This window comes from Triticum dicoccoides, chromosome 2B (genome assembly GCF_002162155.2).
Source record: "Triticum dicoccoides isolate Atlit2015 ecotype Zavitan chromosome 2B, WEW_v2.0, whole genome shotgun sequence".
NCBI classification, from domain to species: domain Eukaryota; kingdom Viridiplantae; phylum Streptophyta; class Magnoliopsida; order Poales; family Poaceae; genus Triticum; species Triticum dicoccoides.
Genome location: NC_041383.1, coordinates 109708447 through 109733622, shown reverse-complemented (window position 1 = coordinate 109733622; position 25176 = coordinate 109708447).

Below are 25176 nucleotides of genomic sequence, written 5' to 3'. Positions count from 1 at the left end.
ACGTTCTCCCCGAAAGCTCCCTTCTCCCGAGCCGCGAAACCTCAGCCCCTTCTCCATGGCGCCCCCACTGCACCAATTTCACAGTTGCCCTCCTCCCTAATGCCGGAGACGTTGTCCATTTGCCGTCGTGCACTAGGCCGTGTGCCTCTTACTCCGTGCTGCTGGAGCTGCCTCGATGACGGCCGCGTGAACCATACCTGAGCCGATTTACCCCTGCCATTGTTCACTGCACCGGAGCGGCTCGAACTTTGGATCCGTCCAGAGTCCCGGTGTTGCTTCCCCGTAGCCATCGACCGTCGCGACATCTCTGCTTCCCTGCCTCCGGTCGCCACCGAAACTATGCCGGCCTCACCGACTCGGCAACTGGAGCTGCCTACTTCACCATGCGGCCAGATAGGTCACACCCTCATCTCAAATCACTTTATTTAGGCGTCCGTTGTTTGAATTTTTATTCTAGGCCAATTGATTCCCAATGGTAAGCATCACCCCTCGAGGCGGCGGAGCTCCTAGGCTGCCGGTTGGCTGGTGTCTAACGTAAGGGTGCAGGGCTGCAATTTTGCCGCGGAAGCAGCGCTTAGATGGCTATCTAAGAGTTGCGTCGGTTGAAGGTACTGCCGCCGCCGGATCTGGATGACGATGAGTCTTTGTGGATTGGCCCGAGGGCGGCGCAACCACGACAGTGCGGTGGGGCGGGGAGCGGGGTTTTGGTCGGGGCCACGGAATGCGGAGGCAGGCTGCTCTACCATTGGTCGCTGGCTCTTTGGGGAAGATTCCGAACAGTGTCAGCCGGGAGGCACAAGACGACCATCAAGCCATCCGGCGTAGATCGAACAGTACCAAAATAAAATAAAATCGTGTGACCCCAATTTAGTCTCCAGTCAGCAGACATGTGACCACTCTCTTACCTTGCTATTGATCTCTTAGGGTATTTCTTCAGATCAAAGAGATGTGTCGTTCTTAACATTATGCATTATCTGCATCTTCAACCACACCGTCTTCCAACTCACCGCAGCTGCTCCAACAAGGGAATCATACACCAGAAGGGAGCTATAGTCCCCACTCAACAGTTCCGTGCATCGAATGCGCGTGCCTGACATGGACAGCCACAACAAGTGCAGGGCCATCGACAAGTCAACACATGATGCTCACTCCTACGAATGGCGGCCAGATAGGTTGTACCCTCATCTTACTTCTGTGCAACATTTATGGCTTTGTTATTCATCTAAGCATGGAAAATAGATTATCACATTTCACTGTATATTCATGTTGATCTCTTACGGATCTTGTTCAGGAGTTAACGCTATTCCGTAGTTCACATAAGATACTTGTTCTTTAGGTAACGTTGTTCCATAGTTATCATCCATCAGCCAATGCTATCCCACAGGCTGGTGATTATAGTATTATACCACTTCTAGTATTACCTATGTTGTTCTTTAAAACTTTTGTGAGCCATCTAGTTAATCTCGAGTACAAACGATACATATTCTGTAGCTTTCACCTGTGTTCTCCCTTTAGTTTTTAAGACCTGTTGCTGCTAGTTAACCCCAGTCCTACTATTTATGTCGTCTCCTACAGGCACTCATTACATAAATCTAACTACTAGTTGTCTTCCATGCATGTCAGATATAATTGCACACACTGATATATCCACAAGAACCTCACGGAGCAATGTAAAGGCCAATAAACTTGATGTCAATGATACCCAATATGATGGAACATGTAAAGGCAGTTCTTCAGAAGACTTGTAGAAAGATGATAAATTCTCTTCACCCCACAAGGTCCTTGCTCTAACTTGGCCCGTGATATGGGTACAACATGCATAAAATGTCCTGGAGTGTATCTACTCTGTTGCAATGCCATGTGCTTAGCATGCTGATCATGCATCTAAATATGTCATGCCTTCCTGTTTTTCAGTTTATTCCATTCATGATAACATGTTTTCAAATTCAAGTATTGTCATTCTACTCTATCGCAATGCCATCTGCTTAATTTGGACATCATGCTTCTAAATATCTTATGCATTGTTATTCATCAGTATGTACTTCATCTGTCTACCATACCATGTTTTTTTACATTGAAGTGATGTTCTAGTGCTCTGTTGCAATGCCATCTTAGTTTCCCAATCATACACGTGTATGTTGCCTTAGTTTTTTCTGTACGTATTCTACTAGCATACAGTTTTACATTCAACTAGTGTTTTTTACTGTGTTGTCCTGTCGTATCCCTAGCTCTTACACCATACCCCCTCCGTCCGGATTACATGTTGCCGAAATGGATAAAAAAGGATGTATCTAGAACTGAAATACGCCTAGACCCATCCAATTTTTTCGGATGGAGGGAATACATCACTACTAGGGAAAACCTTATACACAGAACTTTAGCAGTAGCGTGGGTCAAAAAAGCACACTTGTGCTAAGTAGCAGTAGCGCTCCTGCGCAAACCGTGCTACAGATAAAGTTCTAGCAGTAGCGCGCCTAGTTCTAAACACGTTACTACTAAAATTCCCACGGCTTATCCCATGGGCTACACATAGTAGTAGCGATCTACATCGAAGAGCGCTACCGCTACTTTCTTTGTAGCAGTGCGTTTTCCTATAACTCACTACTGCTAAAGGATCTAAAATTAAATGGAATGCAGATATAAAGGTAATTGAAAATGAAAGAAATAGAATAAGGTGAAAGGAGAAAAATAAAACGTGAAGAAAAATAAATGAAAAAGGAGGAAAAGAGAAAGGAGTAGCAGTAGCGTGCATCGCGGAACACGCTATAGGTAATGTAGCAGCAGCGCGCTTTCCGGAACGCGCTACTGCTACTTCTCACTTAACCACGAGGTTCGTCCTTCCCCACGGCCATTTCCCCAAATCCAACTCCTCCGCTCTCGCCGCCGCCGTCGCCCGTCGGCCGCCGCGTGCTCTCCGCACACCCTCTATGCCACCTCCGACCCCGGATTCAACGCCGCCCCCGCCCCGACCTCAACGCCGCCCCGAATGACGCCCCCGCTCCCGACCTCGACGCCACCCTCCGCCGCGTGCCCGAGCCCTGACCCCGACCTCGACGCCGCCTGCCCCTCCCTCGTCGCAGTCACCCGAGGTGAGCACGCCTGCTCCTCCCTCTCCCCTACCTCTGCCTAGGGTTTCTTCATATTTTAGTTGCATCAAATAGTTAGGGTTCATGTAAGGGTGGAAACGAATCGGATGCGGATGCGGCTCAAATTAGTTAGGGTTCATGTAAGGGTGGAAACGGATCAAATTTCAAAGATGAATCATAAAACGAGTAAAAAAATTATTTATAGATCCTAGGTACTAATTAGTTAGTAAGAACTAGGTACTAATTAGGTACTAGTTGAATTAATAGAACTAGTTAGTAAGAACTTGTTGTATATCTTGTGTTTTGCAAGTGGCCGGTCATGTTTGCAGGTTACACCTCCGAGTGGCCTAGGTTTCAGTCGTACTATCGAGGTAAAGAAAGTTTACTTGAACACCGAGCATGGTTATATTTTCCATGCAAAATTACACCTATTTTGGATGCAAAACATGGCGAGCACTATGCAAGACTTATGCATTTGAGCCTCATATGGTTATCACCTTTGATATTCGTCCGGAAGATGATATTGAAGGTAATACCAACATCTGGATCGATGTGCAGACGCCTCCAGTTATACCATTATGTGAGTTTATCAACCATATTTATGTCTTTGATATTGTTTATTCAAAAATAGTTGACAACTAATTTCTATTGTCAGCTTATTTTGGTTCAAGCAAACATGTCCAGTGCTTGGTAGACAGGACCTACTACTGTGCCGGGGCTGAACTAAATTGCGAGGAGCTAAGTCATTATGTTTCATGGCTTGCGGATCTTGATACCGTCAAGACAAATTTTCTTCCTGCATTTACAAATGTTAGTACTGAAAACGTGCGACCAATAGTGTTCGTAATGAACTACGGTCACATCTATTTAGGAAGGATGGTAAGATTTTTACTATTTTTCCTCAGTGCATCTTTCCCATACATTATTATTTCAGCTAAACTTCATTGCTAAGTATGTTACCATACGATGTTCTTCAACAGGGACTCCCGGTGAATGTTGTGCCTCATGGGATCGAGACTAAAGGTACCATGAGTATTATTAGCTTACGGCCAAGATATCCTACAAATCACTTTAGTGCATTCAGGATTAGCGACGGATTCTTAATAGTGAAAGACTGGACCAAATTTTTGATGGAGGAACGCAGAGAAGTACTAGGGGGCAGCAAACAGAAGCACAACCCACGATTATGAGACAGGTTCATCTGCATGCTCCAACTTGATGAAGGAGGAGAGCTACACATGTTTTATGTTATTTTACCTAAGAGAGAGCAGTAGGAGTGATTAGCTGGCTAGAAATGAGTTTGAAGATGATGATGTGCTACACTATTACTATGATGATTAAATAGCTAGTGCTGGTGGTAATGACTGATGATTATCATTAGCTAGTGTTAGTGGTGGTTAAATAAATACTGTTGGTGCTAATGACTATGATGATGATTAAATAGCTTGTGCTGGCGGATTAGATTCAAGTGGAGGCAACATGTGGTGCACATCGAAAGTACTAATATTCCAAACTAGATCAAATTTGTATTAGTAGTATACTTTTGACATGCACCACATATTGCCTCCACTTGAACCTAATCCACCTTCATTTGACACACTGTTAAGGACATAATGATATAAGCCTCATAATTGGTATTGTACCAAAATTTGTATAACTGCGGATAAATACACTAAAAATAAAAAAAAAATAAAAAAGAATACTAGTAGCGATTGATAATAAACACGCTACAACTAGCTAGATTAGCAGCAACGCGGGAGATAAGAAGCGCTGCCGCTATGTGTCTTAGCAGTAGTGCGTGTCACACGCGCTACTGCTAAGTAATAGCTGTAGCGCCTTATTAGTAGCGCGGCTGCACACGCTACTAGTGGGCTTTAAACCCGCGCTACTACTAGGGTTTTCCCTAGTAGTGCATGTCAATATGTCATACCTTTCTATTCTTCAGTACCTATTCCATCTCTTTGCGATAGCATGTTTTATAATTGAAGCAACATTCTTCTATACAAGGCATGCAAGGTGGAAGACGACTATGTTAGAATTTCAAGGGTTACAAACAAGGTCTTTGCAAAAGATCCAAATGCCAGGAGATAGTAAACCAACTCCGTTTTTATAGATACTACTCCAGCACAGACAAACCCAACTCCTACTGATAATAAGCAGATTCTAGTGGCCAAAGAACTAGTCTGCTCCAGTCCAGCAAAAATATATCAACTCAATTTTAAGAAGCGTGTGTGTATCCTTGCATCATGAAATTTTATAACATGCTGATCATATTTTCTACATGTTTCTTACCCATCTCTTTTTTAGAAAATAAGCTTAATAGATAGAAGAATTTTTTGCACTAGTATCGCCTGTGAGGAAAGATTCTTGCAGGAATTCTCTATGCTCCAATGCAGATGTAAGTACGTGTTGTATATCACTATATTTTTACATCAGCATGTATTTTGTTAATCAGCGTGAATCCAACCTTTATCTGATCTAAATTTAGTTTTAGCAAAATGTATGATTAAAGGCCACAATGTTAATTTTCGTAAGGAAAACAAACTGATAGTTTTGCATCCTGAGCTGCATGAGTGTGCTATCTCATATCAGTGGGTTTGAATACTTTGGTTCTGCAGTGGGTTTTCAGTGTTTTTTTACTGTGTTGTCCTGTCGTATCACTATCTCTTACATCATACTCCCTCCGTCTGGATTACATGTCGCAGAAATGGATAAAACCGGATGTATCTAGAACTAAAATACGTCTAGACCCATCCATTTATTTCTGGATGGAGGGAATACATGTCAATATGTCATGCCTTTCTATTCTTCAGTACCTATTGCATCTATGCTGTAGCATGTTTTATAATTGAAGCATCATTCTTCTATATAAGGCATGCAAGGGGAAGACGACTATGTTAGAATCTGGAGGGTTACAAACCAGGTCTTTGCAAAAGACCCAAACACCAGGAGATAATGAACCAACTCCATTTTCCATAGATACTGCTCTAGCATAGAGAAACCCAACTCCCACTGATAATAAGCAGATTCCAGTGGCCAAAGAACTAGTCTGCTCCAGTCCAGCAAAAGAATGTCAACCCCATTCTAACAAGCGTGTGCGTATCCTCGCATCATGAAATTTTATAGCATTCTGATCATATTTTCTACATGTTACTTACCCATCTCTCTTTTAGAAAATAAGATTAAATGATAGAAGACTTCCTCCATTGGGATTGTATTCGAGGAAAATATCTTGCGGGAATTCTCTGTGCTCCAATGCTGATGTAAGTACCTGTTGTATATCACTGTATTTCTACATCAGCAATCATTTTGTTAATCGGCATGAATTCAACCTTTATCTGATCTAAAATTAGTTGTAGCAAAATGTTAAAGGCGCCAATGTTGATTTTTGTAAAGAAAAATAGCTGGTAGTTTTGCATACTGGGCTGCATGAGTGTACTATCTCATATCATGCACATTACTGAATTGTAGTACTGCTCTGGTTGCCCATTCATTCATTGTGTCAATGTTGCTTTCGTATTACCTTACCTGGCTGATTATAGCTGTGCCATATTGTGTTAATTTGGTGTAGGCTAGTTGCCCAAATGGTCGTTGTGTCAATGTTGCTTTCCTATTATCTGACTTGGCCAATGTTAGCAATGCTAGTGTGTTAATTTGGTGCAGGTTGTTGAAGATAAGAAGACAAACTCTGAAAACAGCAACGCAGCCCCATTGTTTCTTTCCAATAAATCTAGGCCAGGTAAAATAACTCATGATTAATCTGTTTGGTTCCCCTCCTAATTTATATTATGATGCAGTGGTTGAGACACTCTCCACTATCAATAATACAAGCCTGCCAAAATCGCCATCTGAATTTGTTTAGTATCCTCTGTCTCGAATGCAATGTAAAAAATGGATGTTTGTGAACCAGTTAATGGCTGAATCAATGATGGAAATGGTGGAGGAATCAGATGTGCAGATTCATACGGAACAACAACTGATCAATGTTTTCAGAGACAGAGTAGCAAAGCAACAAGAACTTGCCCACATGCTTATGGGCATCATCCGTGCTGAGATTGCAGATTGTGACGTTGTAGATCATTAGGTTCTGTTCATTTATTTGCACCGGCGTCAATCTTTGATTGCTCAGTGGATGTAATTTCCTGTAATATATGCTGGATGTGCAACATTTTTCCCTGTATGTCGTACCTTTGCTTGACCGGTTTTGGTCATGTGCATAATTGCTCGTCGTAATGGGCTCAAATTATCTAATTTGGCCTAAAGACATGTACGAACTTTAGTGGGCCCATTAAGTTAATTGGCCGTTACCAGCTCGAAAGTTAATGGTCGACCCTCTTACCTCCCGGGTCGTTAACAGGCCGACACTGAAGCGGGCAACAGGTGGGCCCATTTGATTTCACGGGTCATTAACAGGCCGTTACTAAGTTCGGGTTACATATGGCCCAACTATACTGTGGGCCTTTAGCAGGCCGAAAGAGACAGCGGGCTTGTACTGGACCATGAAGAGCATGGGCCGATAAGAGGCCGAAAGTCTGGTCGTATTGTAAATGGCCCAACTATGTTGTGGGCCTTTAGCAGGCCAAAAGAGAAACCGGGCTGATATTGGACCATGAAGGGCATGGGCCGTGAAAAGGCCAAAACTCAGGTCCGACTACAAATGTCCCAACTCATTTATGGGCCGTTAACAGGCTGAAGGACACACATGGCCGGTAATTGGCCCAACACTTAAATGGGTCACTAAAAGGCCAAAACTCAGGTCCGACTACAAATGGCCCAACTGATTTATGGGCCGTCAACAGGGTGAAAGACACACCAGGTTGGAAATTGGCCCAACACTTAAATGGGTCGCTAAAAGGCCAAAACTCAGGTCTGACTACAAATGGCCCAACTGATTTATGGGTCATCAACAGGCTGAAAGACACACAGGGCCGAAAATTAGCCCAACACTTAAATGGATCGCTAAAAGGCCAAAAGATGTACATCCTGAAAATTGGCACATCCCTTGAATGGGCCGTTAATAGGCTGAGATCTCATCGGGCCGATATTGAGCCCAAATATATAGCGGGTTGTTAACGAGCTCGAACTGACGATGGGCTGCAATGGTGTCAAATCTTTACCGGACCATTGACGGGCCGAATTGGCACATCTCATATGGGTCGTGGGTTTAAATGGACCTGACACAAGTAGGCCTTATATGGGCCGGCCTGCTAATTTTTACTGGGCCGGCCTTTTTCACCGGAATGGGCCACTGTTGGGTCGTGCCACGTGTCGACCTATCATAGGCGCCTCCTGTCCAATGAGTGGATGACATCTGTCCCAACGGTGAGGCATCACATGTTTTCTCCAGCCAATGATGATTTTACACGTGGAAAATCCCCATTGGTCCGGGCTGTTAACAGGTTATCGGATCCAAAACAGGACCCGATAGCTAAACGGCGTTCCATTATGGTGGATGCCACGTGTCGAACACCCTTGACGAAAGCACTTCTGTGATGCCCAATTTATCGTCATGGAAGTGGACACTTCCGTGATGATAATTTTGGTAATGTCATGGAACACTTCTATGACAGCACATGTATGACTATCTTGATTCTCTCATAAAATCGTCATGGATGTACATGCATGACAAAAAAGTGACCTACTGCGACAAACACGTATCATCATGGAAGTGTATTTTTTTGTAGTGAACTCCAGCGCGGGACCCCATCCTATTCGGGTGCGTCCATTTGGGGCAAAAAGGACAAACCATACGACCCAGTGCGCGAGCGCAAACGGACTTTTGTCCGTTTTTAGTCCGCTTTCGACCCATCCACGGCCCAACTTTGCGCCACTTTTGGGGTGAAACAGACATCGCGCGGACGGGGGGGGGGGGGACACGTGCGTGTCCTCCCCTGGCCCGCCCGTCAGTGGCACAAAGCAAAACCCCCCACATTTGGCGCCATTTCCCCCCAAAACCTCCCACGTCCCGCCGCCCACTCTCCCCCGTCCATGGCCGACGCCCCGCCGAATTCTAGTGGCCTGGTCGTCGACCCACCCACAAAGGTGAAGAAGAAGGCGGCCAAGGGTGCAAGGAAGCCGCAATCGGAATGCACGCCGGAGGAGCTCTCCAAGATGGACGTGGAATCGACGAAGAGGAGGAACCGGAGGGCGGCTGTCAAGGGCAAGACCGCCGCGTCCAAGTTCTCCGCCGAGCATGATGCGGTGGAGGCCGCGCAACGCAAGGCCGAGGTCGACGAGAAGGAGGCCATCGTCAACAAAGCGCACGCCCTCCTAATGCTTGGCCTTTGCTGTCCTGCGGGTTTCTCTGGTGCGGCCATCGGCCTGGCAAGCACAGGCTCGTCGATCGCCAGGCCTCAGCATTGCTCGTCGCGGACCACGCGATGTCGCCCGGCTTTCCACCGCCAAGGCACGATGTCCACACCCGTTTTTGGGGCTCACCGGATGTTGGTGTGATCGCGCCGTCCACCCTGTGCCCCTCGGCCTTCATCGACCTCAACGTCACGTCAGGGTCCAGCAGCGGCGGCTGGCTGTCCATAGAGATGCAAAGAAAGCAAGCACGACCACCATTTATGGGCACCATGCCATCGCCCCTCGTACTATTCGACGAAATGGCAACACCAACGCCAACAATCGACGACCCCTTCTACACCAGTTCATGGAGCATGTGATCTACGAGGGTGGGCATGGCGTTGCTTACGATCCCGACGAGACCCAAAGTCAGGATGATCGCGCCCAGTACGTTGCGGATGAAGAGGCCCACGACCTTGCGGACTATGACCATGGTGACTCATGGCATGAAGACGATGGCATCTATTGCGAAGGTGATGGTGATGAAGAAGATGGCATTTAATATTGATATTTCGGGCAAGCCATTGTTCATCGACGAGCTCAACCAAAGAGCGGAAGCACAAAAGAGGAAGAAGAGCATTCGCACGGGTTCATATTCACAAGACGAGGACAAGTTGATGTGCCAATGTTGGATGGAGATTAGCCAAGATCCGAGGACCGGCGCGCAACAAAAGGGCCTCGTTTTTTGGACGAGAGTCCACAAAATATTCCATGAAAGAAAGATGTTTGAGCCCTACCAAATTACGAGCAACCATGGCATCACCATGATTCAAAAGAGGTGGTTGTTCATCCAACAAGAGTGCAACAAGTATTGTGCCGCACTTGAGAGCGGTGAAGCACGGCCCGTGAGTGGTCTCGGCATTGAGGACTTGGTATGCTCTCCTCATCCTAGTTCTTTCTTTGCTACGGCCATGAGACTTCGGCCTTGTATATGTTTGCATGTTCATTTGTTGTTGATCATGTGGTGTAGGCATTTCAATCTTTGGAAGCATTAAAGGCCCGGCACAATGACAAGCCATTCACTCTTACGCATTGTTGGACGCTCATCAACAATTGCCCAAAGTTCAAAGATCAATACCGTGAACTTCAAAGGAAGAGAGGCAAGAAGGCGGCCGCGTTTGTCGGAGGTGGAGATGGTGAGGCGTTGAAGAGGCCGAGGGGCAAGACCAACTCCAAGGTGGTCGACATACGTGATGTGTCATCCATGGCCTTGCATGAGACTTTGCATGGCATGATGTCTCAAAATGATGTGAGGGACGAGAAAAAGCGACAAAGCAAGGAGGAGCAAATGAAGCTATACCTAGAGCTTCAAAGGAAGAAGCTTCAGATGGAGGAGGCGGCCAAGAAGAGGAAGATCGACATGGAGGAGGCGGCCCGGCAAAGGCAGCTCGACATCGAGGCCGCCAATGTCACGGCCAGGCAGAGGCAGCTCAACATCGAGGCCACCAATGCCGCAACCAAAGCAAAGGACCAAGATGAGCGAGAAGACGATGAGCTGGTTCGAGGCCAGGCAGAAGGAGATGTTCGACGCCGATGACCTGAACTAGGTCATCTGATCGGCCGTGGCCATTCTTTCTTGGAGGCTGGCATGGGTGCCGGCCGTTGGTTGTGTGCCGGCGAGAAACACATTCATTTTGGAGGCTGACTGTATTGTCGGCCGCTGGTTGTGTTGCCGGCGACAAAACTATTCATTTTGTAAGCTGACTGTGTTGCCGGCCACTGGTTGCGTTGCCGGCGAGGACATATTGGCCACTGGCTGTGTTGCCGGCGAGGACGTTTAGGTCGCTGACTCTGTTGCCGGCGTGAACTAAGGCCGCTGTTCTGAACTAGGGCGTGCTATTTTCGAAAGGTGGCGTTTGAAAATGGAGACGGACATGATGGGGCCAAAAGATGCGTCCGCGCGTTGGACGCACGGTCACCGCATCCCAGGAAAGACCCGGACACGACCCTTTGCCCTACCCAAACAGACATAATCCGGACAAAACGGACGTCTGTTTGGGGTCGTGCGCTGGAATTGGCCTGATGGCATGAATGAATGAATCTCTTACCTTGTCAAATCGAGCGCAAGAAAAGGAAAGACGTTCGGTTCCTCAACTGCAGCCGCGACTGCTCAATCGTGCTAGCAGCTTGGCCTGCCAAAAACAGAGCATTTTCCATGGGATCCTTCTCCGGCACCTAACGGTCCTGGCTGGTCGTTGGCTTGCAGTAATCAGTGCGCGTACCGATCATCTGTGCCGTGTGCGCTTCGGCTATAGGCTGCCTACGAGATCTGATCTCGCCTCCCACGAATCATGAATGAACTGTGCATGCATGATAACGTAGCGTAGGTGGTCTACCTACTCCTAGAATACAAGGCCCAGAATCCCACGAATCATATGTGAGTATGTGCCTCCGCTTGGTACCACCAGCGCCGTATCGGCTCCATGTGCGTCGACGCGGACGACGGGACCGCAGCGTAGATGCCCCGCCGTCCGGCCGTGCTCCGCCACCGGAGGTGTTCAGTTGCCGACTGGCGCATTATTCATGAGTACAACTAAAGCCGTAGAGTAAGACCCTCATGGCTGTCCTTTTCCCTAAAGAAGATTCTACGTGGCGTAATTTCACTGGACGCACATGATTCTCCGTCCGTGGCCATGAATCCAAAACAACAGTCCCGATCAATCAACCAGAAATGAAAACAGACTGATCACCCCTAAACTATACTATGTCACTAAAATGGACAGAAAGCGACGACGTAGAGGACAACAAGACACTCGGAAGCGACGGAGGAAATAATGCGTAGTACGTAGTACCTGTTGTGGTAAACACTAATAAGCTACAAGCAATCTTTCAAGGACCCAGCCATCAACGGGAACGGCTCCTCTGACGTGCGGCCTCTGCCGTTGGCTCACTGACATGTGGGCCAGGTTCCCGGCGGGCCCACTTGTCAATGAGGGAACTGCCGGGTGCCGTACGGCAGGGGATCCTCGTCCGCCATCAACTTCCTTTCGTCGTTCTCTTCTCAGGTCACCCAACTTCATTTCCTGCACGCATTATTGCACTAAAATAATTTGGTATAGCAACAAATCCTTTTTTCCTTCACAAGGCCGTGAGTCCTTATCGGCCTGCCACACGACCTCCCATTATCGACCCGTTCAATTATTGCCTCCCTAGTGCACCCACATGTATGAACACCTGGACTGCCCTGCTCCAGATTGGCTGAATGAAAGTCTAGCTCAGTGATTGGCTGATTCTGCTCACGTATGCTCTGCACTTTACTGATCTGGACTGTTGGTAGTATTTTAGCTTGTATGGTTGCGTATATTTTTCTTCATGGAGAAGAGCTCAGAGTAGATCTTCTTCTTCTTTAAAAAAGAGCTGGTTAGTCTCTATGCACGATCTTGTAAAAAAGCTGCTTGCGAATCACCCCTGCGTATAAAACAAGAGTTGAGTCGCCATAGTGACGGCGATTGACGCCCTGAAAGTGAATCGATAGTTTACCTGAACGGGCAATATAAACAGGCTGCCACTAGTAGCAAGCTAAGAAAAGTAGCAACCAATGCTACTCAAGAGAATCCATATTCCAATCGATTTATGCATTTCTCTGATGCGCGCACATCTAAAAAAATCGTATAAAACAAAGGAAGATCGAAAAAGGCCCCGTGTCGCCTAGGCGACACAGGCGGCGGCTCAACCCCCGCGGTCAAGCAGCGCCCTCCACCAGAAGTAACTACAGATTGATCACCCCTAAATTATCACTAACGCGGACAACAAGCGATGACGTGCAAGACAACAAGACACTCGGAAACGACGGAGCAAATAATGCGTACTACTCCCTCTGTAACATTTCGTAAGGGCATGTACAATGGTAGGTAAGATAGCATTATCTTAAGTCTTGCATGTAATTTAGAGATCACAAAAAAAAGTTGTCTACAATGGGTCATCTCTTAGATTTATCTTCAATAACTAGCTATTCCTTAAAATGTGGTAAGACATATTGTGCTAAGGGATCATCTCTTGCACCATTGTACATGCCCTAATACGTTTTCAGATACCATAATAGCGTCAAAAAAACATGTTATATTATGTTGCGGAAGGAGTACACACCTGTGGTTGTGAACACGAAGCTTCAAGCAATGTTTTAATCAATGGCTCTAGCAGTACAAGAGGCATCAAGGCACTGATCGCCGGCACCAACCAGCCATTTACAACGTCTTTCAAGGACCCAGCCATCTACTACTTCCTTCTGTCGTTCTCAGTTAGCAGGAGCAGAGATAAGGCCACCCAACTTCATTTCCTGTGCGCATTATTGCAGTAAAATAATGTGCGGCGACAAGTCCTTTTTTCCTTAACAACGCCGTGAGTCCTTATCGACGTGCCACATGGCCTCCCATTATTGGCGCCGGGTGACGATCAGTGCACCCACATGCCTGAGCAGTCCTCCTGCAGATGATGGGCTGAAAAGCTAGCTCGGTGATCGGCTGATTCTGCTAACATATGCTCTGCAATTTACTGATCGTCGGCCATGGTTGCACATTTTTTTCATCCGGGAGAAGGGTTCAGAGTAGATCTTCTTAAAAAAAATAAGCTGGTTTGTCTACGTGTATGATAATCTAGAAAGTTTGTCTGTGTTTCACATGCGCTTATATAAAAGAGTTGATTGGCCACAGGGACGGTGATTGACAACCTGAAAGTGAATCGATAACCTTAACGGGCAAATCTGATGTAAAATCTGTTAATACATCGGTTTTGCTTAATACATAGGCTGCCTGCCAGTAGTATAATACTTCATCCGTTCCATAATATAAGAGTGTTTTTAATATTAGCATAGTGTTACTAACGCTTTTATATTGTCGGACGGAGAGAGTAGCAAGCTAATAAAAGTAGCAAAACATGCTAATTAAGGGGTTCCATATTCCGTTGATTTATGCAATTATCTGATGCGTGCACATCTTAAGAAAATGTATTATAATATGGCTGTGTGCATCAATCCACGCAATGGCTGGGGGATCAACCTCCCTTTAAAAAAATTATCACATTAGCAGGTTGTTAAGTTTAATGCGTGCACACAACTACTGCGCATGAATCAGATCGGCCGGCATGGCAGCGGGATAGACTCCCGGCCTGAATGCGGGTGCATGCTGTCAATCTGTCCCATGCCACGGCACGGTTTCTCAGGTCGACAGGGTATCGCGGGCGATCGGCGGAGCATTAAGGCCGTGGTGTGAAACCATTGACCTACGGCAAACTCCATGACCAAGTTGGCCCACGAAAGTTTCCTCGTCCGTCTGAGTGGCCAGCGCAGCACCCGCACTAAGGATGGCAATGGGTCGGGTTTGGATCGGTTGAACAATATCAAATCCATATCCATATCAATGAAGACAGTCTTTGCCCACCAATGAAAAAAATTCATGGGTGAAAACTTGTGTCCATGTTCAAACCCGATGGATATCCATGCCCACTGGATATCCATTGGGTCCTCTAAAGACATATAAATAAGACATAAGACAATGTTAACATAAGATCTTCCATTCTTCACCTCGTGGCAAGTTAGGCTTCACTTATTGTAAACATCAACTTATGGTAAATCAACGTCCACTAACAACCTAATATCATTTAGTATTTTTTTCTAAAAGATGAGAATGACGAGTCATTTAACGAGGAGATAAAAATAAGGGAAGGAGCGCTAGAGTATGTTAGTGGGGATTAAATGTGAACTAATAAAAGTCATGGTGGGGATTGTGCAATTTCTTTTGCATGTTTTAAATAACAAAGTGTAAAACTATAGTGGGACATGTGACTGTGGGGTAGGGATAGCAGATTTTCTCCCATTAATGCATACTATCGGGTCGGGTTTGGGTATATCCACGGGTACACGATTATATCCATGCCCTACCCACAAGTAATCGGGTCGGGTTTGGGCGTCGCCCATGGGCACAAAAGCATATCCAAACCCTATCCATTCGGGTCGGATATCCATGGGTATCCATGTCCATGGGTGAAAGAACATGTGGTGCCCCCATGTTTGATTTTGGTAATTGATGACAATCTCTATGGTCTAATGGTTGCCTTGAGTTATATTTGAAGGATTTGTCCATAGGCTTTTCTTGAAGTCCATGTGTTGGTTTCAAGGAGTTTATGAGTTGACCAAGGTGCTATGAAGGAATTATCCAAAGATTGGCCATGTGAGTGTTGAACTTATTGCAAGCATGTCTTGAAGACGAAGATTGTATGATCATTCATGTTTACCTTCAAGACATCATCCAAATGAAGAGAGTTGGAAAGATTCAAGGTTGATCAAGACTAAGTCAAGAGTGAATCAAGTTGATCAACTCACAACGTATAGAAGATGTACCGAGCGGGATCAAGTGATCCCATGGTATGGTAAGCATTGTCCATTGTGCTTTATGTACTAACCCATGGTCTATGTGAGAGTTTTTTTTGTGGGGTTAGGTTGCGGTGTGTGCGTTGAAGTGGAGCATCACAAAGAGATCAAATGCTTAAAGCTTGCCGTCCATTGTGGTAACAATGGATTTGTGAAGATGTGCGGAAAAGTGGCCCACTCATAGTGGAGCATGGGGGAGCAATCAACTAGTCTTCATCGAGCCAACGTAATCAAGAAAGGTGGTCCAACTTGAGGGAGTCAAGATCGTCATCGTCTAGCTCAAGTGGACCATGTGCAAGGCAAAGGTTTGCCCTTGATAGGTTTTCTATTTTACCAGTCTCATGGTGGTAGTGGGAGACCGGGTTATAGCATCGATTGCCGTACTATCAAGGGGGGGCTCTCGATGAGTAGCTTGATCGTATTGTTCGTAGAGAGCTCAAACTATTGCATCCTTGCATCATCTTTCTTGGTTCTTGTTTGGTTCTCCTTGTGAGATTTGGAGCTTATGGTCATCTTGATAACAAGCTAGAGTTCATTGAAAACGGACACATGCATCTTCTATGATGTTTTTGATGTTGGAGGTTCTGCCGGTTCTTCTCTGTTGGAGGTTTCTCTCCTCGTTCGCTGTTTTGATGTTACTCGTTGTCTTGTATCCAACAAGGTTGAGTTTTCTCAATTCGGAGCTCTTTTGCAGAAGTTATAGCAGTTCTGGTTTCATTGGATCTGTGTTGTGCAAAACAAGGGGTGTTGGGTGCTAAGTGGTAGTACCGCGGCCAGGGCGGTAGTACCGCCTGTGGGCGGTAGTATCGCTTGTTAGTGTCGCTGGTACTATCGCCCCTGCTGTGGTATTGATTTTTCGTGTCAGGTTTCCGTAAAGGATCACGCAGGGGAGCGGTAGTAGGGACGGTAGTAGGGCGTGGTAGTACCGCTCCTACGTCCGCTACAACTGCCGCTCAGCTCGCTGCCCTCCTCTGTTTTCCAGCGGCTGTAGGGAGCGGCAGTACCGCTTATCGGCGGTAGTACCGCCCTAGTGCGTGTACTTCTTCTCCCTCAGCCCTGGTTGCCCTATGCCTGCTTGCCACAACGGTAGTACCACTGTGGCAGCGGTAATACCGCTCCAGCAAAGGTAGTACCGCCCATATGCGGGCAGCGGGCTGCATAATGGTTCGTTCCCCCCCCCTCCTATAAAAGGGGGTCTTCTTCCCTAATGTACCTTATCTTTTGAGCTTGTGTTCTTCCCCCATTGTTGACCTTCTTTGAGCATGCTATCTCTCAATCCCTCCATGGATTCTTGCTAGTTTTGGGGGAAACAAGAGAGGAGATCTAGATCCACATTTCCACCAATCACTTTCTCCTCTATGTGTGGGGAACCCCTTGGATCTAGATCTTGGAGTTCTTGGTGTTATCCTTCTTATTCTTCTTCTCATTTTCTTCCCTAGCATTAGTTGCTTTGGTGGGATTTGGGAGAGAAGGACTTGGGCACTCCGTGCGCCCTTGCCATTGCATTTGGTGCATCGGTTTGAGTTCACCACGGTGATACGTGGAAGTTACAAGTTGAGAAGCTTATTACTCTTGGGTGCTTGGTACCCTTGAGCTTGTTCCTCTTGGGTGCTTGGGAGCCCTAGACGGTTGGTGGTGTTCGGAGCTCAATCATTATGGTGTAAAGCTCCAAGCAAGCATCGGGGTCTCCAATTAGGTTGTGGAGATCGCCCTGAGCAATTTGACGGGTACCGGTGACCGCCCCCAAGGGTTGCCAAAGTGTATGGATTCAGTGACCGCCCCCAAGGTTTGCCATTTGTACGGGTTCAGTGACCGCCCTCAAGGGTCCCTTAGTGAAATCACGGCATCTTGTATTGTGCGAGGGCGTGAGAAGATTACGGTGACCCTAGTGGCTTCTTGGGGAGCATTGTGCCTCCACACCGCTTTAAACGAAGATTAGCATCCGAAAGGGTGCCTCGGTTATCTCTTACCCGAGCCCTTTACTTATGTACTTTACTTTGTGATAGCCATATTGTTTCTTGTCATATAACTTGCCATCACTTAGTAGTTTATCTTGCTTAGCATAAGTTGTTGGTGCACATAGGTGAGTCTAGTTGTTGTAGGTTTTGTGCTTGACAAATTAACCGTTAGGTTTATTCCGCATTTGTTCAAGCCTAAACCGTAATTATTTTAAAAGCGCCTACTACCCCCCCCCGGCTACATCCACGATCTTTCAATGGGTAAAATTGCCATCCTTAACCCGCGCCATCTCCCGCGTCTCGTGTGCACCGCACCACAAACGCATCCCCTGGATTCTCCAGTGCCAGCGTGGAGATTCCTCATTTCACGCAGGATCAGCACGGCGGAAACAGCTTCGGCACGGCGTGGGGTGTCCCCCTCCACCGTCCACCTAACGTTCGCTCATCCTCGTTCGTTGGCTTATTGTCACCGGCGGCGGTGGCGGTGGGTGATAAGCCAGTGGTGACATGGAGTTCGTGCATTATAGTTCATCCACAAGATTTGAGGCCAACTCCACCGCGCAACCCTATCATGCCCGGCCCCGTCCATTTGGGGTAAAACGGACAAACCGGTCAGCCCAGCGCGTGGGAGCAAACGGACATTTCTCCGTTTTGTGTCCTCTTTCGACCCATCCGCGGCCCAAGTTTGCGCCGCTTTTGGGGCGAAACAGACAGTGTGCGGACGGGCGGGACGCGCGCGCTTGTCCACCCCTGGCCCGCATGTCAGTGAAAAAAGCAAAAAAAACCTGGCCCCTTTGGCGCCATTCCCCCCAAACCTTCCCTCGTCCCGCCCGTCCCACTCTCTCCCCCGTCCATGGCCGATGCCCAGCCGAACTCCGGCGGGCTGGCCGCCGACCCGCCCGGAATGGCCAAGAAGAAGAAGGGTAAGGCGCCAAGGAAGCCCCGATCGGGGTGCACACCGGAGGAGATCGCCAAGTTGGACCCAGTCGGCGAAGAGGAGGAGCCGGAGGGCGGTCGCCAAGACCAACGTCGCCGCGGCCAAGAGAGCCGCCGAGCGCGCTGCGATTGAGGCCGCGCGGCACAAGTCCGAGGTCGAGGAGAAGGAGGCCATCGTCAGCAAAGTGCACACCCTTCTCATGCATGGGAATTGTCGCCTACCCGGTTTCTCTGGAGGGGCCGTCGGTCCAGCGAGCACAGGGTCGTCGGTCGTCGGCCTCCGCAATGCCAGTTGCTGACGTCGCGGACCACGCCCTTGTCGCCCGGCTTTCCTCCGCAAAGGCACGACGGCCAGACCCGTTTCGGGGGTCGTCGGATGTGAGCGTGATCGCACTGTCCACACCACACCCCTCGGCCATCATCGACCTCAACATCACCCCTGGGTCCAGCAGCGGCGGCCGGCCGTCCGTCGAGATGCAAAGAAAGCAAGCACGGCCGCCGTTTACCGGCACCATGCCGTCCCCCCGTGTCTTGTTCGACGGAATGCCAACACCAACGGCACCGGTCGACGACCCCTACTATGACCAGTTCATGGAGGAAGTGATCTATGAGGGAGGTCACGTCCCTGTCTACGACCCCGAGGAGATCCAAAGTCAGGATGGCCGCGGCCAGTTCACTACCGATGAAGAGGGCGACGACCGTGCTGACCACGACCATGGTGACTCGTGGCATGAAGACGATGACATCTATGTTGAAGGTGATGGTGATGAAGAAGAAATCAATGATGTTGACACTCGTGGCGAGCCATTGTTCATCGACGAGCTGACACAAAGAGCGGGAGCACAAAAGAAGAGGAAGAGCATTCACATGGGTTCATACACACAAGATGAAGACAAGTTGATTTGCCAAGCTTGGATGGAGATTAGCCAAGATCCAAGGACCGGTGCGCAACAAAAGGGTATTGTTTTTTGGACGAGAGTCCACAAAACATTTCATGAATGGAAGTTGTTTGAGCCCTACCAATTTGAAAGCAAACGTGGCGTCGACTCGATTCAAAAGAGATGGTTGTTCATACAACAAGCGTGCAACAAGTATCAAGCCGCATTTGAGAGTGTTCAAGCACGGCCCGTGAGTGGTACCGGCGTTGGGGACATGGTATGCTCTCCTTCCTTGCCCTTTCCTTACTACGGTCATGAGACTTCGGCCTTGTACATGTTTGCATGTTCACTTTGTTATTGGTCATATGGTGTAGGCATTTCAATCTTTGGAGGCATTCAAGGTCCGGCACAATGACAAGCCATTCACTTTTACGCATTGTTGGTCTATGATCAACAATTGCCCTAAGTTTAAGGACCAATACCGTGAACTCCAAAGGAAGAGAGGCCTGAAGACGACCAAGTTCACCGGAGGTGGAGATGGCGAGGCGTTGAAGAGGCCGAGGGGCAAGACCAACTCCAAGGTTGACGACATTCGTGATGCCTCATCCATGGCATTGCATGACACTTTGCATGGCATGATGTCGCAAAAGGATGTGAGGGACGAGAAGAAGCGGCAAAGCAAGGATGAGCAAATGAAGCAATACCTAGAGCTTCAAACGAAGAAGCTTGAGATGGAGGAGGCGGCCAAGAGAAGGAAGATCGACATGAAGGAGGCGGCCCGGCAGAGGCAGCTCGACATCGAGGAGGCGACCCGGCAAAGGCAGCTCGACATCGAGGCCGACAACGTCAAGGCCAGGCAAAGGCAGCTCGACATCGAGGCCACCAATGCCGCCACCAAAGCGAAAGAGGTGGCCCTGGCGATCATGAGCGTGGACTTGTCGAAGATGAGCGAGAAGACGAGGGCCTGGTTCGAGGCCAGGCAGAAGGAGATGCTCGACGCCGACGGCCTGAACTAGGTCGTCCGATCGGCCGTGGCAGTTCTTTTTTGGAGGCTGGAATGGTTGCCGCCCGCCCCGCTGGGTCGCTGGCCGTGTGCCGGCGAGAAAAACATTCATTTTGAAGGCCGGCTGTGTTGCCGGTCGCTGGCTGTGTTGCCGGCGAGGACAACCATACATTTTGGAGGCTGGCTGAGTTGCCGGCCGCTGGCTAATGCCGGCGATGGACGTGTAGGCCGCTGGCTTTGTTGCTGGCGTGCGTGATGAACTGGGGCCGTAGAGCTTGCCATTTGAAACGTTCCTGTTTTTTTTAAATAGATGCCGACATGATGGGGTAAAGGATGCGGCCGCGCGCTAGACGCACGGCCACCGCATTCCAAGACAGGCCCGGACACGATCACATCTCCTGCCTAAACGGACAGAATCCAGACCAAACGGACGTCCGTTTGGGGTCGCGCGGTGGAGTTGGCCTGATGAACCATGATAGGACGCGTGGTGGGTGATAGCATAGTGGAGCCCCCCTGTCTGTGTTTGTTTATTCCATAGGCGCTGCTCATGACTACATTCCGAGGCACATGCCAGCGCCATCTGCTCTCGTCTATCGACCGCGGGGGACGTGGGTATGGTCCAAACCCTGGCCCAAGCTGAAAAAGAAGAAGAGTGATTGGCTCAGATTCGACACTGGTCCGCGTCGCCGGACGGAGACAGTTACCGTTAGCGTCCACGCGCCATGCCGCCGGGATAAGGATGAGGTTCATCGGCTCGGTGCCGTGCAGGCTGCTGGCCCATGCCGCGACCGCGATCGATCGGCCAGCCGGCCGCGGATTAGCTCAAGTACGCCGCTGCATTGTTCCGGTGGATCTCATCTCACCCACGCGACGGGGCGATGCGACGAGCTGACCCCGACACGGTCGATGGCACGGTTCCGTGTGAGAAACGAGAAGGATTGAATTGAAGACACCGGCTAAGTTCTCAACCACAAACACCGGAGAAGTACATGCAGGTGTGCAGGACGCTCTATCTGTGACGCATCCGTCCGAAAACATCTGTCCCAATCAACAGCCCTAATAAATTGTTAAAGCAACGGCGAGCAGACTGACGAGACACACGGAATCATCCGTGCCGTGCATCACGACGGAGCAGGAATGCGACCTGTGTTCTTGATGCAAAAACTAGAGATAATCATTCAGAAAGAAGGGACGAAAACACTCCAAACTTGTGGCCACCGATCATCATCAATCAAACTAGGTTATTATGATCAGTAGTACTACAAGAGTTGTCCATGCCAACATAATTCGTGTGTGGGGGGTGTCCCTCTTTTGCAGTGCAGCACCCCTATCATTGCACTGCTGCTCTATAGCCATGGGTCCTTATCATCAGTATATATGACACCTCACCTCACATAATTGGCGCAAAATATTACTAGTATTAATTCTGCATTATGGGAAAACAATTGCCAATTATTGCCTGGTGCATCCACGCATAGGTGAGACGAGACGGTGGGCCGAGAAGCAGGTTCAGTGGTCCAGTGATGCTGCTGACAAACTTTTGGATCCATGCACTGCACTCCAGGGGCCTTGTTTTAGCCTGTATGGAAGTAACATATGGCCATGTGATGTTACTCATCAGCGACCGTTGGGCGTTGGCAATGATCGGTTATCTTTTATCCAAGAAAAGGGTCCGAATACAAATCTTCAGTCTAAAATATTGGTTATCAACTCAGTTCTATAAACTCACAAATTTGTCCGTGCATGACTTGGTGTTTATAATACGAGTGGCCAGCGAGAAGGCGTCATGCACTATGACCCAATCAAATACTGAAATGTGCACAGCTTGAGTAGCTTCAATAAAAGACTGGCGTCCTTCCTCTGATAGTTTAACAAGCAGCTCACCAGCCAATTTCTCAAAAAGAAAAGGTGTATCATGCTCATTAACAAGGAAAGTCAATACCCAAATCATTTTACTATTTTATTTAACATTCTCGGCTCCTAGTTCTAATTTGAGGGTTGTTTAAAAATGTGTGGAAAGTGTGCCATGACACCGGCCGAAGCTCCCCATAATGTGGTATGCACACACACTGTTAGATCAGACGTCTCCGTCTTGCCAAAAAACATATAAGCTGCGCATCATATTCTGTCATTTCAACGATAAGTTTACGATGTAGATAAACTTCAGCTGAAAAGGACATGAAAATAAAGTGACCCAAAGCTGGATACCCACGTGCTTTACAAGATGCAAATTCGAATAACACCGTTTGATATGAAACTTCGTGGGCCATGGTTGAATCATGCAGTGAAACCAGTCCGCTCAGACCGTGTGAAATCAACGTTCTCCCATCGGTGGAATATGACCGAGGTGGAATATGGTGAAGGGGGACACCGCACACGGCTAAGGAATGATCACGAAGATCAACTTGTGTGTCACGGGGTGTCCCCCTGCCCCCGTATATAAAGGAGCAAGGGGGATGGGGCGGCCGGCCAAGGGAGGGCGCGCCAGGGAGGAGTCCTACTCCCAGCGGGAGTAGGACTCCCTCCTTTCCTAGTCCAACTAGGAGAGGGGAAGGAAGGGAAGTAGAAGGAGAAGGAAGGAGAGGGAGGAAAAGGAGGAAAGGGGGGCCGACCCCCTAGTCCAATTCGGTTTGGGCTAGGGGGGCCACGCGCCCTGCCTCCTCTCTTCCACCACTTGGCCCATGAGGCCCATTGCTTCATCCTCGTATTCCCGTAACTCCCTGGTACCCCCGAAAATACCCGAATCACTCGGAACCTTTCCGAACTCCGAATATAGTCGTCCAATATATCGATCTTTACGTCTCGACCATTTCGAGACTCCTCGTCATGTCCTCGATCTCATACGGGACTCCGAACTCCTTCGGTACATCAAAACTCATAAACTCATAATATAACTGTCATCGAAACCTTAAGCGTGCGGACCCTACGGGTTCGAGAACTATGTAGACATGACCTAGAACTGTTCCCGGTCAATAACCAATAGCGGAACCTGGATGCTCATATTGGCTCCTACATATTCTACGAAGATGTTTATCGGTCAAACCGCATAACAACATACGTTGTTTCCTTTGTCATCGGTATGTTACTTGCCCGATATTCGATCATCGGTATCCAATACCTAGTTCAATCTCGTTACCGGCAAGTCTCTTTACTCGTTACGTAATGCATCATTCCGTAACCAACTCATTGGCCATATTGCTTGCAAGGCTTATAGTGATGTGCATTACCGAGAGGGCCCAAAGATACCTCTCCGACAATCGGAGTGACAAATCCTAATCTCGAAATACGCCAACCCAACATGTATCTTCGGAGTCACCTGTAGAGCTCCTTTATAATCATCAAGTTATGTTGTGACGTTTGGTAGCACACAAAGTGTTCCTCCGGTAAACGGGAGTTGCATAATCTCATAGTCATAGGAACATGTATAAGTCATGAAGAAAGCAATAGCAACATACTAAACGATCAAGTGCTAGGCTAACGGAATGGGTCAAGTCAATCACATCATTCTCCTAATGATGTGATCCCGTTAATCAAATGACAACTCTTTTGTCCATGGCTAGGAAATTTAACCATCTTTGATTCACGAGCTAGTCAAGTAGAGGCATACTGGTGACACTATGTTTGTCTATGTATTCACACATGTATTATGTTTCCGGTTAATACAGTTCTAGCATGAATAATAAACATTTATCATGAAATAAGGAAATAAATAATAACTTTATTATTGCCTCTAGGGCATATTTCCTTCAGTCTCCCACTTGCACTAGAGTCAATAATCTAGTTCACATCACCGTGTGATAAAACACCAATATTCACATCTGTATGTGATTAATACCCATAGTTCACATCGTCATGTGATCAACACCCAAAGGGTTTACTAGAGTCAATAATCTAGTTAACATCACTATGTGATTAACACCCAAAGAGTACTAAGGTATGATCATGTTTTGCTCGTGAGAGAAGTTTAGTCAACGGGTCTGTCACATTCAGAGCCGTATGTATTTTGAAAATATTCTATGTCTACAATGTTCTGCATGGAGCTACTCTAGCTAATTGCTCCCACTTTCAATATGTATCCAGATCGAGACTTAGAGTCATCTGGATCGGTGTAAAAGCTTGCGCCGATGTAACTCTTTACGATGGGCTCTTTTATCACCTCCATAATCGAGAAGTATTTCCTTAGTCCTCACTAAGGATATTCTTGACCGCTGTCCAGTGATCTACTATTAGATCAAAATTGTATTCCTTTGCCAAACACAGAGCAAGGTATACAATAGGTCTGGTTCACAGCATAGCATACTTTATAGAACCTATGACTGAGGCATAGGGAATGACTTTTCATTCTCTTTCTATTTTCTGCCATAGTCGGGTTTTGAGTCTTACTCAATTTCACACCTTGCAACACAGGCAAGAACTCTTTCTTTGACTATTCCATTTTGAACTACTTCAAAAAATTTATCAAGGTATGTACTCATTGAAAAACTTATCAAGCGTCTTGATCTATCTATATAGATCTTGATGCTCAATGTGTAAGCAGCTTCACCGAGGTCTTTCTTTGAAAAACTCCTTTCAAACACTCCTTTATGCTTTCTAGAAAATTCTA